At 38.9% G+C, this 13,290-nt stretch overlaps 1 protein-coding gene across 6 annotated transcripts in view; it reads right to left on the minus strand.

Moving 5' to 3' along the window:
- SRPK2 (SRSF protein kinase 2) overlaps nt 1-13,290 on the minus strand; it is a 149,238-nt gene that overhangs the window by 87,403 nt on the left and 48,545 nt on the right. The window lies entirely within an intron of this gene.

The raw sequence follows: 13,290 nt of genomic DNA on the forward strand, positions 1-13,290 counted from the left end.
TCGAGGCTGAACAACCCAGCTCTGTCAGCCTCTCCTTGTATGATACAGGCTCCAAGCCCCTCACCATCTTTGTGGCCCTTCAGTGGACCTGCTCCAGCATGTCCCTCTAGAGCTCTCTTGTACTGGGGAGCCCAGCACTGGACACAGCATTCCAGTGTGTCTCATCAGGGCGGACTAGAGAGGAAGGATCACCTCCCTTGACTTGCTGGCAATGCTCTGCCTCATGCTTTGCTGGCTCATGTTCAATGTGCTGTCTACCAGGTCCTTTCCTGCAAAGCCACTTTCCAGCTGGTTGGCCCCCAGCCTGCACTGGTGCATGGGTTATTCCCATCCCAGTGCAGGACTTGGCATTTCCCTGTGCTTCAGGGAAAACTTCAGGAGGTTTGTGTCAGCCCATTTCTCCAGCCAATATTGGCCCCAGTAAAGGATGACTGCTGGAGTATGCCACTAGTGACTGGTCTCCTGCTGGACTTTGTGCCACTGACCACAGCCCTTTAGGCCCAACAGTTCAGCCAGTTTTCAATCCACTTCACTGTCTACTTATCTAGCCCAGAACTCCTCAGTTTGCCAACTGAGATGTTATGGCAGACAGTGCCAAAAGTCTTGCTGAAGTCAAGATAAACAACAGACGCTGCTATTGTTTAATCAACATTAAATATATCTTAAGCCTCTACCATTTTTGTCCTTCAGTATATACTTGGATTATTTTTTGCTACATCACAAAGTTCTGTTATTTCTCTTGTGAACTCTAGCCATTACAAGCTGATAACTGAATTATTATAAAACCTTCATCAAACACATACATACACGCAGAAGCAAGTGAAGTACTACCATGTTTTCATATCTCTAACTTTCACGTCACATAATCCGTATCTCTTTCAATGCACCAGTACTTTAAAATAAATTTTCACATAGCCAGCATAAAATCAAAGGCTGGGCATAACAAAGCAAACAGATGACAGAGGACTGATAGCAGATGGTACCTAAACACAAAGAGGGACAAAAATGAGGATTGGGGTGGGGAGTAAAGGGAAAGCTCTGGGATAAACCTCCTGTTGTATTATTAGCATATAAAACTCCACTGCAATTGAATGACGGATTACTTTTTGCAGGCAACAGTATACACATGAACTGCTAGTTGTGGACAAAACAACAAGGTCTTCGAAGAATTTTAAAGAGCCAAGAAGTTGTGAGTCTCAGAAGCTTTCAGGAGTTAAGGAAGACCATGTGCATGTCAGTTCCAGCTGACTCATACAGGCTTAGACCAATAGAGCAGGGTGATGAAGCATCATGTGATTAACCTAGAGTCAGGCTTTCTAGAGAAAAGCAATCATTTAGAAGGAAAAAAAAAAAAAAGACACCAAAACCCAACACCCAGAATAGACTAAATCTAAACACTCTTGCCCTAGAGAAGTCCAGTGAAGACCTGGCAGAAACCTGGGAAGACAGATCCTAAAGCAGCTCACACCTGTCCATGGGAAAGGCCCGACTAGAGCTACTTGCAGTAAAGGGCAGGAGTCTTCAGATGCCATGCAATGTGACATGGGAACAAACTGTAGAGTCCAGAAAGTGAATAAAAGTATTACAGCATGCATAAAGACTTTTTTTGAAACTTATATTTTAGTTATGTCATTGTTATCCTAAAAAAAATGTCTGTGATCAAGCAGAAAGATTTTCTAAAGAAAACTGTTATTTGGCTGCAATCAAGGCTGATGGTTGGGCTGAATACCCTCTTTTTAGTCTAAATAAAAAAGGAACATTAGGTCTTTTACAAAACTGCGGGGGGGGGGGGGGGGGGGACGGGACGCTGTCCAAAGCACTTACACATCAAATCCAGTCTGACTGTAAGGTGTATGAAGAATTAAGAATTTTATAAATAATAATTATGAAATTAAAGGAGCTGGGGGAAACTTGCAGTTATATATGCCTCTGTGCTTTAAGCAGAAAAAAAAACCAGTAAAACATGCTGTGCCTGTGATCCCAGGAGAGAGTTGTGGGGGGGTTTTTGGGTGGTTTGTTGGAGTTTGGGGGGCGGCTTAATACAGTACTTGCTAGACAGGTAGACTTGAAAACATCAGCAAAATAGCGCATGTTGCACTTTGTTTCTACTCTGCTCAAGCAAACAGAGCTCTGTGTACATGCTTTGTAAATAAACAGGACTGCACATACACACACACAAAAAAATCTCACAACCCTCAAATCACAATCTATTTCTCTTCCTGAGAGAAGCAACTTGGCAAAGCCTCAAGTGTTAGCTAGCTCTTGGGCTCTTATAATAGAAACACTACATGCCAGGTTTTCTGAATACAGATGTCAGATAGCCAAATATTGGCTAATACACATTACGGGTCTGTGTTTTTCGCCTGCTCAGCTACCTTGCAAGGAAATTGAGCAACCTCTTGATGCTTGCAAGGTCAAATTCATGACTGGCCTTCCTGTTCACCTTGGAGACATTACTCCCCTTCTAAACAAGGATGTATGATTGCTTTTCATCCTTTTTAAACTAACCCAAGAAATACTTTTTGACTGCTATTATCAGACAGCATTTTCTGGACCAGAACACATAGAAGCAGGATGTCTAGTCTGAGCTGGTTTATGCTTCAGAACTCCTTACTATTTGTCCTGGTTTCAGCTGGGATAGAGTTAACTGTCTTCCTAGTAGCTGGTACAGTGCTATGTTTTGAGTTCAGTATGTGAAGAATGCTGGTAACACTGATGTTTTCAGTTGTTGCTCAGTAGTGTTTAGATTATAGTCAAGGATTTTTCAGCTTCTCATGCCCAGCCAGCGAGAAAGCTGGAGGGGCACAAGAAGTTGGCACAGGACACAGCCAGGGCACCTGACCCAAACTGGCCAATGGTGTATTCCATACCATGGGACGCCCCATCCAGTATAGGAACGGGGAAGTGGGGGCAGGGGATGGCCGCTCGGGGTCTAGCTGGGTGTCGATCAGCGGGTGGTGAGCAATTGCCCTGCGCATCATTTGTACATTCCAATCCTTTTATTACTACTGTCGTCATTTTATTAGTGTTATCATTATCATTATTAGTTTCTTCTTTTCTGTTCTATTAAACTGTTCTTATCTCAACCCAGGAGTTTTACTTCTTTTTCCCGATTTTCTCCCCCATCCCACTGGATGGGGGGGAGTAAGTGAACGGCTGCGTGGTGCTTAGTTGCTGGCTGGGGTTAAACCACGACACTATTACTACGCATCGCTGTGCTATCTTATCTCGCATAGGTTTTGCAATAAGCACAGAAGACAAGTTCAGCACAGTAAGTAGCACTAGTTGGTTGCAGTCATTGCTGAGTTTTGCCTTCGTTAGATGTATGAGCCTAACATCTCCAGCAGGCCTAAGTCTGAGGCATAGAGTATATATGTAAGACATTGAAAGAAGATACCTCACTTTTCCTTTCTAGACATATACATGTGTAAACTGGATAGGAGTTAAGTAGTAGACAAAACTCTGTAACAGTAAATTTCCATGAGACTGAGAAGTAGTAGCAAAGAAATGGTGCATTTTTTTACCCTCAGCTGATCTCAGTCCTTTGGATGCCCATGTCAGATGGCCAAAAATCCAAACAGACCTAGATCCAGCTTTGACAGGTGCTACTAGGGCCCTGGGAGACCAGTGTTAGGTTATCTGATTAAAGGCTAATCATAATAGAAACAGATCCAGCAAGCATAGGTAGAGAAACCCTAAAAACCTAATCAGTGAAAATGGAGCACCTGAATCAGCTACTCCCAAGACCATCAATTAGACCATATTCCCCCCAGTGTGAAACCCACCAAGGTGAGTCAAGGAGGAAACTCTCTCCCCAGAAACACCTTCAAAACTAAAGGTTATTGCCTAAAGGGGTACAGGACTTATTATGGGATGCAGGGAGGAAAAACATTTTGAGATTGTATAAAACTTACCGTGGGACTGTGACAACATGCAAAACATTATGAAATATTTAGGGGAAGGCACTAGAGGCAGAAAAAGACAGTGATAAAGGTAGACAAGGGAGAAGGTATGGGAAAACAGCAGGGAAAATGGATAAATAGGACACCCAGTGCAAATGGGTGGCTGGCCAGTGCACTTGCCTGACTGACCCCTGCCCTTGACCACAACTGTCTATCCTATATCTCCATTAAATGCTATTTCTGTCTTCTTTGTGGATGCACTTTCTGTTATGAGTGTGTATGTGTGAACTCAAGCCAACTTCAAGCCAGACTGGCCAGCAAGTAGAGGTGCTCATGCATCTAGGTGCCAACAACTGGGAGACACCAATGGGTCAAGACTTCAGCAACTACACAGACCATTTAAAACAGGCTACTCGGGGGACCCGTATAGCATGTGTGTGAGTTTCCATGAAAATTCCACTAGTGGGCTTCCATTCTGAGGATCTGGAAAGGAGGAACAGGACTGGTCTGTCCGTGCAGTTCTTGCTTGAGTGCTCTGTGTATGTTTACATGGGTGCCAATAAAAGCACTGGTTTGAGTATCTGTTGATCTGTGTGGCCAGCTGCATACACATTTTCTGTATGTGAGTGTGTGTGCATGCACACACACCTATTGGGAATAAGCACTCAGTCTCATTACTGGCTGGCCCTGGGGACACAGAAGTGCAGCAGCCTTGCGCTTACCTATTTAGCTGGGATAGGAGGAATGCCCCTGGGACCCAAAGCCCTCCATATTTGGCTACCTCTAACAATTGGCATGGCTAAAAAGGACACACACCTTTAGCTAGTTTCTTAGCAAAGCTATCCATAACCTTTGAAGGTGAAGTGTATAAATCTGCCTAAGATTCGAGTTCGGGGTAGTCTATACCTGCTAAACCAGACCTTGCATCTACTGGACACACTCCATGGAGTTTTGCTAAGGCATTTTGTTAACTACTGAGTATTTAAATAATAGTAAAAAAAAAAAAGTATTAACATTCTCAGGCACCATTATACTTCAACTGGATGTCCTCTGGCTCTTTTAATAGCCCTTGAAATTCCTATGTGCTAAACATGTCTGAAAGGAATCTTGACCAGGTCTTTCCTATGTGGTTTTTTTCCAAGTCAGGACTCTATTGTACACCATTGTAACAGAAGATAACACAAACAACACAAAAATACAGATGAAACAAAGTAGATATAAATTAAATTACCGGAACATATTTAATAAGTTGCCTTGGAGAAACTTGTAAACAGATCTCCATAAAGAGAAACAGCACCTTTAAATAATAGTGGTCTGCACAAAAAAATCACGCATTCTCCGGCAGCATACTACAGCTGAGGTACCCAAGGAATAGGGTCTACGCTAATCTGTCATCTCAGTTATCCACCTACGGATATCAAGAGTACTTGTGAGAAAGGACTTTTTTCCTTGATCACCAATAATTCTTTTTAGGTTCTCCATTCTTTCACTTCTGTTGTGAAACATAAGCATTCTGAGGAAGGCAGTATTTTTTTTTATTTGGCTTGCTCGACTAACACTCTGAAACATTAATTACCTGGGAAGGAGCCAAGTGAGACTTCAGACTAAGTATATAAAGACTGTTTGTACTCCTATTTATATTATATTAGAATGAAACATTTTATTTGATAAAAATGTACTTCAGAATCACTATGGTTGATCACCCTTTCATATCTCTTAGGGAAGTCTTGGTCCAAAGCTGTATTACAGTCTTCTCATAGCTAAGACACCAAGCAGCAGTGGAAATTCCTGATTCTTGTCACATACGCAACAGGAGCTGTCAGAAGGCTTTACGCTGTCGTACTGAGGATGACAAAGCACCACTCTGAGGAAACCACCGCACGTGGTCTCCTATGCGTAAGGTAATCCTTTTATAGGAGGATTCATAAAGAGCCGAGCTAATTCCAAACATCTTCCATTCTAGTTCATGGCATGGAATAAACAGAGGTTGATACATCCGTTTGGTATGTGGGCATGGCAGGAATTGAATGGTTCTGTGGACAGCGGCCACAGCAGCTGAAGATGACGGACAATAAGAATCTGCGGGTCCTGGTGTTGGATACAGAAAAACAAAAGAGCTGTTCACTGAAACCTGTAAGAATTTCAGACCCCTTTTCCAACTACACAGAAAAATCACTGCTGGATACTCTGATACAGTGGTTACAAAAGAAAATAATACTCTTTATAGTAGTATTAATGACAAAATCAGTTCTCCCAGTTTCTGCCAGAACTACTGCTAATATTTAAACTTTGACAACACAGAACAAACACATAGCTTAACAGTTTCTGTACTAATATGGCCTTCCTTGCCCCCCAAAAGATATACGCTACTCTATCCCCATGCATAGTGGTACTGAGCAACAGAAGAGAGGACAAGTCCTTGCCTTCTTAGGAAGACTGTGAACATCCCAGTAGATTTGGGGCATAGGAAGTTGTTTCATGAAAACAAAGCACTGAATTCTTAAAATGTTTCATGTTACTCCAATGACATTTTGCCAAATAAGAAGTAGCTTTAAGAAATTCTCCTCCCTTCCACAGAATTATGCTGCTCCAGGTTTTGGAAAAAAAGTCTTCAAGATTCACTAGCACAACATTAAAATGCAGATGTTTTACAAGCTTTCAAGAGAAGAAAATACTATCTTTCAGTAAATGAGGGTATCACCAATTTACAGTCATTTGTTGTTTTAGCAGACAACAAGATAAAGTTAGAATTACGACACATCAGTACAGAGAGGTTATTTAAAGTGCCTTCTGAATATCTTATTAAACACAATAGTCAAAATTTCATACAAACAGAACATCTACGTGGGATGTGGTTCTGGTCTGGAACATTGTCCAGTCATGGAAGAAAAGCAATCGAAAAGCAATCAACCAGCCTGACTGACCTAAAGCTATAATCAGATGAGGAAAGCTGTGTAGACAGACTTGGTAAAGAACTGGCACTCCTTCATTTGTAGCATATATAACAGGCAGAGCTTGGATCTTTAAAGAATAAAAAAAAAGACTGAAGCAAAAGAAAGGGAAATAGCAATTCACTATCTGTCTAGTCACAATCAGCAGCATGAGTTTGGTAAAGCATCCTAGGTGAGATGACTTTAATACTTGTTTTTAAGGCAACAGTAACTGGATTTTGTCAGAGTTTACCCAAGCCTAAGGGTGAGTCTTGAAGAAAATACAGAAGCACCTGGGGCAGATACTTGCTCAGGAGCATGAAATTCCTAAAGGCAGAACTAGTAAAAGACCTTCTGGTCACAACATCCTTTGGACAGAAAAGGTATTTTTCAATCAAACTGAAAGACTGGTGGATATCCTCTGAACTGTATGGCAGGATTCACAGCAACTCACAAGCTGAGAGATGCCACAATTTCCTTATAATATGCTTATAATACACGAAATACGCAACAAAATGGAATGCTTAAATTGGCATACATTTGCTTAATCTGTTGCTTATCGTCTCTTGGTAACTACATCAATTGCGGATCAATGAAAATACACATATCACATCACAGTAAATTTACTGAATTATATTAACATTTAAGTATTTTATTATTCATTTGTAAGTATATAATGTGAAGATGCAGAAAGCCACAGATTAATTTATCTTGTAACACAGCACAGTGACAACAGAAATGCAGTCATCTGGCATAGGTACACATTGTTTTATGCAATCTATCAGGTAACGTTCCCTCACCATCTGTCTATGGGCCTGGCATGGACATTTTAGTGAAGTCATGATTAAGACTGTGATTAGGCAAAAAGTTTCAAATCCTGAAACAAACTGAATTTGTAATAAACAGCTTTGCTTAAAATGACCTGTTACATTTTTGCCAACATTCTACCCTGAAGTAGAATTGGAGTACCTACGTTTACCTTAGAAAGTATATTGTTCAAGTCATAGTTTTGCAATTTTTTTTACATACATGGTTTTTTAGCCATTAACTAACTGTGTTCTAATCATCACTGGATTGCTTGAATTAAGTTTCCAGTGAACAGTTCTCTTACGGGAAAATCTCATACAACCCCCCAGCACCTTCAATCTCTCCCTTTCCCAAAGTTCTCTTATTTTAGTTCCAACAGTAAGTGCCAAAACCCGAGATCTGTGTTTTCAGAAGGTATATTAGAAACCTCCCTGTAGTAAGTATCTCACAAATAATTGCATGATGAAAAGCTCTTAAAGACAAAAAAAGAAATAAATAAAAAAATAAAGTAGTGCACAGAAGATCACCTGAATAGTAGGGATAATAATGATACATCTCAGTAATGATAAATATCAAAGTACATGATTTTCTTACATATACCAGAAATTCCAGACAGACACAGGAATAAACAAAGTCTACCACTAAAAAATAAAACACACTTCAAATTCTAAGTATTTTCAAAACCTACTGATGAACTGATACAGGTGCTATCAGCTCTAAAAAGAGTGCAGCATCCCCTAAAAATACCACCTTGAGTGAAAAAGCTGCTCCACAAGTGACTGCTTCTACATAGGCTATTTCCAGTTATTTCTTTTCTACACAAGCACAATGGCATGTTGCAGCATTCCTTGTCTCTACACCTCTTTCAAACTTCACTCAAAAGGCTTGCATGCTAAAACAATGAGCCTGTGAAACCTTTAATATGAAAAATACATAAAACACAGGATTTATTTTGGTCCAATTTTAGTAATCTATAATTAAGTATCTAGTCTAAGAGAGCTATAGAGGCACACTGTCACCAGAGTTTGGTGGTGGAATGAAGTGCCTCCCTGGACAAATGGCTTAGGGCCCACATTAAGATAGGATGATTTCCTCCTTATTTCTGAGATAAAATACAACAAATAGCAGTATTAGCTTGCAATTTTGAAAAAAGGGGGAAAAAAATATACACTGTTCATCATTATCATATATTATATAAAGAAAACTGAAAAATTGAAGTTGTATGACTACTAAAAATAAATCTGAGCTGCCCTGAAATGGAAGTTAGGCAAAATTTCTTTTACACTAAAAAAAAAAAAAAGTAAATTGGGAAGACAGCTAAAGAAAAGATGGTATTTTAAAAACGTGTTTAAAAGTTAGTGGAACTGATGAAATAGTTGCATTATTCTGATAATTATTTTTTGTTTCAATGTTACTTACATAAATAACAATAGAATTATCTTATAATGCCCTATTATCTAATAATTACTCCAAAACATTCATGTGACACACAGCAATGTCAGCTCACACTGAATGTTGAGCTGATGGTTCTTCTACTTTTAAACATGTGTTTTATTCCTGTACTTCATTACAAGTGACACTTCTGCCTTAGGAGAAGTAGTGCATCCACAATTAAATTAAATTAAAAAAAGAAAAAACACACAACAACAACAACAACAAAAAAAAACAGAACAAAAATTTTCCACATGTTCCTAAACCTGTAGGAATCCTTCAGGATCATAAATTGTTTCACAATGCCTCTTATATCAACATTAGGTCTCTTAGAAAAGGAAGCAGACAGTACTCAGCCTCCCTCTTTTTTCTTCCTCCTCATTAATTTAAGATTTCTTCCTCCTTCACTTTATCCCTGACTGCATTCTTGGCATGACCTGATGAAGAAACCACGTAAAAGCATTGAGAAATACATTAACTTGCTCTGCAAAGATAAATTACAAAGAGTGAGGGGTACACAGAGCACAAGGCTAAAACAAAAAAAACAAAACAAAACCATCCAACAAAAAAAAACAACCCTAACCAGAACAAAACTAAAACCAGTTGTCCTTAAACCTTGCCTGCACCACCCCAGTGTAAATACTTCTACACATTGAATAACAAACTTTGCTCTCCTACTGTCATTTGAAAGTATTTTCCCTTTACTGCTATTTATAAAACCCCTCAAAATCATTAAAATTGAATTATATACACACCTGTTATCTACTTTAAGACTGCTCATGAGTGGCTGATATTATTTTTTTTTTAAAAACACTGAAGCAGAAATTCATTTCAAAGAAATGTGCATATGCAGCCTTTGTGGAAAGACAGGAAAAGAGTAGGTCAAATACTTCAGACTTACCAGCCTTGCTAAATAACCTTTACCAGTAAATACCCTGTGGTCAAACTGCATTGCTAAGATGACATAAACTTAGAATCCAAAATCAGAGCTAAAAAAATACCCAATTATTTGTCCTAGAGTATGAAAAATACTATATACATTAGGTTTGCAGTCTAAAGAGCAGAAAGTGATCGAGGTGGAACAAATTACTTTTCTCAAAATGAAACAGAAACTTACAAGGAATTCCACAAAGCCCTTAAAAAGGCAAAAAAGAAAATCTGTAGAGCTCAAAAGGGTTGACTATACTGTACAGGAGAAGACTAACTCATACAACAGAAATGAAAGTTTTTGCTTTCTTGGAGGGTTCTTTAAAGACCATCCTCCTCTGTTTGGCTGCTGCTACTTGCTTTCTAATGACATTTGCAAGGCTTGGACAAGTAACCTCATGCAGCCTCCACTGAAACATAAAGAACATGGGGGTACATGGTAGTTAAATTACTACTTACTAGATAAAGAAACCGGGAGTGTGTCACATGGTAAGCATGCTGTGGGAAAACACTTCCATGCTATACTTAAAGCTCAGACATCCAAACAAATCAATTCAGTGTGACAAGCTACAGTAGGTTACCTGATCCACTGTAACCGTCCATGTGCACAAACGCATCTGTAGTTACCCGGGTTACCTTATCAACAAGGAAGGAGGACTTTGTCACAGGCTGCTAACACGTACACGGGCAGCATTAACTACTCAGAAATTTAGGACTTGAAGATGCTGTCTGATTGTGTCTGCTTAATGAAATATCCCATAACACACCAAAAGACAGATATCTTATCCCCCCCATCTGCAATTACATTTTTTTTTTTGGGGGGGGGGGGGGGGGGGGAGATGAATCTCACTACAAAAAATGTCTCAGGTTTGTATTAATTTACTTTCAAGACTGCAATGTCTTTAACATCTCAGAGGATCCTCAATAAAAGGGTTCATCTCACTTTCTTGCTAATGTCTCCTAAAAGCTTTTTAAAAACAAAACAACCAACTATCCTAAGAGAATGCTGCAGGATTTTCTAAGATGTTGAGCTTCCACAACAGCCAAACCATCCATTATATTCCAGCTTCCTTCTCATCATTTTTTTTCTCTAGGAGAGGGTAACATGTTGAACTTGCCAAGCAAGCAGGAAAACCTACAAACACTAAACCGCCTTGTAAAAATAAAGACCAACCAAAGAAAGCGGCAAGTAAAGGGCTTCTCTCTCCTTCCCTATTCCCATTCCATCAGTTTCTGTAAATGCACAGAGCACCTCCTCTCCCCTCCCCTCCTGCTATGCAAGCACTGTCTAGCAGCCTCTGCTAGTGTGGAAAACAAGAAACAAGCCATGGACTCTTTCAGATCTTCCACCCAGCATTTCCACCCAGAGAACTCAAGCTTCTCAAAAAGTCCAACCACTAGGAGCAAGGGTAAAAACTGATAATAAAAAAACAAGCAAGCATGAATTACCTTTCTGTGTTTGTCAAAAAAAACCAACTCCACATATTTTCATGTCTGTATGGTATGAACACACACTGCAATTTTGTTATACAGCAGACTGAGGACAGTTTAGCAGTTCAGACACTCAATACTATAATTTTTTTTTTCCTTAAAAACATCTTATACAGTAATTTTGAAAAGGCCTTGAAAGGAACTGGCAGCTAATAGGATAGACAGCACTGTTTCATAACAGCTTGCAAAAAAATTCAGTCTATTTTTAGATAGGTGAAAAGAATGTGGTTATTAAAAAACCAAAACCTCAGATATATTAAGTTGTTTTCATTTATAATTGACTACGTAAATTGTGCAGCTGATGTGTCAAATCAATCTCCAGGTGAACAGTACCACATATTTAAATCCTCAAAAGAAATCTATGTGCATATACAACATTCACATTTTAATCTTATTGCAAGATAACGCATCATGCTGTTACAAAATCTTACTTTTTAATGAATGGCATTTAAATGGATCTCAGACAAATGCATCTTTTTCTAATTATGTGTTATAATCCTTTACAGGGACCTATTCATCTAGGAACACCATTAGTTCAACTATGAGCATGTTTGCTCAAAAACAGACTGATGACTTTTAGGGTGCTGCATAACATTCATATTAATAAATATCTACATTATATACAGAATTCCCCCCCAGCAATGCCAACAAAAGCCCTTCCAAAAAATCAAGTTAACACCTGTTTCCTTTACTATTTTCACCCCATCATCCTCTCTGTTATCACCACCATTTTATTAGTCTTGTATTTAAAAATTTTAGGCATCAGGGTGGGATAGAGGTAAACAAACAAAAATTAACATTTTCTTTCATGAGTCTTGATTTTGAATAAATAAATAAATAAAATATCTCTCAAAGCTCCTCTTATATTTCTCCATTTTGGAAAGGTGACTTAACAACCCACTCCCCCCCACCATTTTCTGTATCGCTCATTGCTGATATTTTGTTATACTACAGCTAGTGAAAGGCAATGCAGTTTGCTTCTACGTATCTTGCACAAATATACTTACAAATTACATTAAACTGCTCATTTTGTTTTTTAAAACCATGCATGCCACACAGCACTTGAGCATTTTGAAGGATGGTCTTTTAGCCTGTTTCCTTAAGATAGCTTTCAGTGCATTATGTCCTTCTATGCTAAGCCATTCAATAAAATGTACTTTAGATAATAATTTCAGCTAAACATACAGTTTGAGTCCTTAAAATTAATTTTTTTTTTTTGCCAACGTCCAATATTAAAATAGCAAAATGGAACATTTGGATGGTCTTTTGCATACAGCCAAAATGATTACTGTAAATAATTTGGGGGGGGAAAAAAATGTTGCTCTGGATTTAAGCGATTTTGAAAATAAAAATCTCTCCTAAAATTCAGTCACAAGCAAAATAGAAGTAAGCAGGGTTGGATTATTTAAAATCAACAAAATAATCACCAGGAGGTTATTTCACATCAGAAAACTTAATGTGCGTTTAGTACCTCGAAATATTTCTTTAAAATGAAACAGCTACTTGAAATTGTAATAATCTGATTGACAGATAAAATAATTGCTTTAAAAACACTTCTGAGTCATTTTGTCCTTACCTGCAGGCATGAACCATTACTGCATGCAGCGACTGCTCCATTTCCTAGCACAGACTTGAACAAGGATCACATCTATCTTACAGAATGTGACTAACTGGAGGATTTGCGATTCCTGAGCTACTTTGCAAAGGACACTCCCTTTCCACATAACAGGACATGAAACGCTTCACCAAGTTACATTTCCTACGCATCTAAATTGAAAGGAACCCTTTGCAACCGTGGAACG

Source organism: Buteo buteo, chromosome 4 (assembly GCF_964188355.1).
Source record: "Buteo buteo chromosome 4, bButBut1.hap1.1, whole genome shotgun sequence".
Lineage (NCBI taxonomy): Eukaryota > Metazoa > Chordata > Aves > Accipitriformes > Accipitridae > Buteo > Buteo buteo.